We start from the raw sequence: 1,960 nt of genomic DNA, 5'->3' as shown, positions 1-1,960 counted from the left end.
TTTACATGTTTTCCGGGTTTCGATCCGATGCCAGGGCGGTACCCGAAGGATGTTACTATGCTTGATGTCTTTGTGAACATTACTATGCTTGAGTTAGCCGTGCATGTTATTGTATTTGTATGGTACACATATGAATATTACTATGCTTGAGTTAGCAGTGCATGTTATTGTAGTTGTATGTTCCGGACTACGGTCCGATGCCGGGGCGGTTCCCGAGGTACGTTTGTATGTTTTCAGATTTCGGTCCAATGTCGGGCGGGGCCCAAGGAATGTTTTGTATGATCAAGTGGTTATGCTCATGTTATGTGTATTAATAGTAATGTTCATATGTATGCCGAACTTTGCTCGATGCCGGGCGATACCCGATGTCGGGCGGGGCCGGATGCTAAATACGGTCTGATGTCGGGCGGGGCCTGATGCCGGACAAGACTGATGTCGGGCTGTGCCCGATGTAGCAGGGCGGGGCCCAATGTATGATATTATGTGATTATGTGTATGGTATGTGGTAGTTTGGGGAGACTCACTAAGTTTCGTGCTTACAGTTTTCAGTTTTGTTTTCAGGTACTTCCGCTAGTAAGGGGAAGAGCTCGGGATGACTACATGGCACACACCACAACTTTTAGCCTGGGAGGATTCACTCTGATGTTTTGACAAATGATTTTGATATATTGACATATGTCATGATATTTTTGAGATACACGATTTATGACTTTTATATGATGAATGTAACTTATGGTTTTTATTAATGAATTAAAATGAAATTTTTGGACTGCATTTTTGTGATGTTTCAAACGAAATATAAAAAAAACAACATATTTATCATTTAAAAAAATAACATTAAAAAAAATACATGAAACTGGAAATTTAAATAATGTTCAATGTTAATAATTGTTAGTTTGCGAAAGTATATGTTAGGTGAACTACAAGTATAACGGTATACTTTGTTTGTTTGTTACACTTTCAAAATCTAAAAATAAAAGTCTATTAAAATAACAACTTTAAAAATAATATAAAGTACCTCCAAAGGTTCCAACATATCATCAATGTTAGAAAACAAATGCTTTTTCAGAAAGTCATCGTGTTCTGTGTCTTGTTTTGATGCAACCATCTTGATTCCACTTGATGAAAGTTGTTGTCCATTTTGAGAAACCAATATGTTCATTTATAACAATGAAAGGGATTAAATTTATTATAGTATGAAAAAAGTAAATTTAAAAATACAAAGAAAAGTATAAATGAAAGTACTTGTTTTTGTAGCTTGTAATTTCATCGATATCAATGTTTATGAACAACCTACTAACGTCAAAGTAGTTGGATAAAAAAAGAAGACCTGTAAAAAAATTGATTATTTAATTATATATAAAAATTTTAAAAATGGTTATTAAAAATAATTACAAACCATTAATAAACTTCACTCTGGAAAACTGAACAATAACAACAACGGAAGCAAATATGTTATTGTTATCAAGAAAATCACACATGTAGACATGTAGTAGGCATTCTGACCCAGCAAAGTTACTTTAAGCTTCGTATCCCTAAAACAATAAACAAATATTGGAGATACTATAAAAGAAGTTGTATTATTTGAATGTAATAATGGTGCATTTTGAAGATGCAATAACATTTTGTGTTTTGATTTATCTTGTTCAGAGGTATCCATTCTTCCATATTCAAAAATGTGTCCAATAATATCTACAAAGACATCAAAATATATTCTTAAGTTAATAAAAATGATAAATTTGGAGTGTAAAGAAATAAAGTAGGATATTATATAACAAATGTTAATATTAAATGAACTAACCAAAAGAGTTTGACTTCAGGATGCTGTTCGAAATGATCGTATTGAAGTCGACAAAATCAAAGCCGTGTGATGATCCAGAAAAGTTTTCACAAGCTTTAACAATTGTATTGAGGTAGAAGTTAAGTTTTCTTTCCGGATCGACAAACTTAAATTTTGAAG

Source organism: Lactuca virosa, chromosome 5 (assembly GCF_052849685.1).
Source record: "Lactuca virosa cultivar CGN04683 chromosome 5, Lactuca_virosa_CGN04683_v6, whole genome shotgun sequence".
NCBI lineage: Eukaryota > Viridiplantae > Streptophyta > Magnoliopsida > Asterales > Asteraceae > Lactuca > Lactuca virosa.
Note: the sequence above shows the minus strand (reverse complement) of the source record.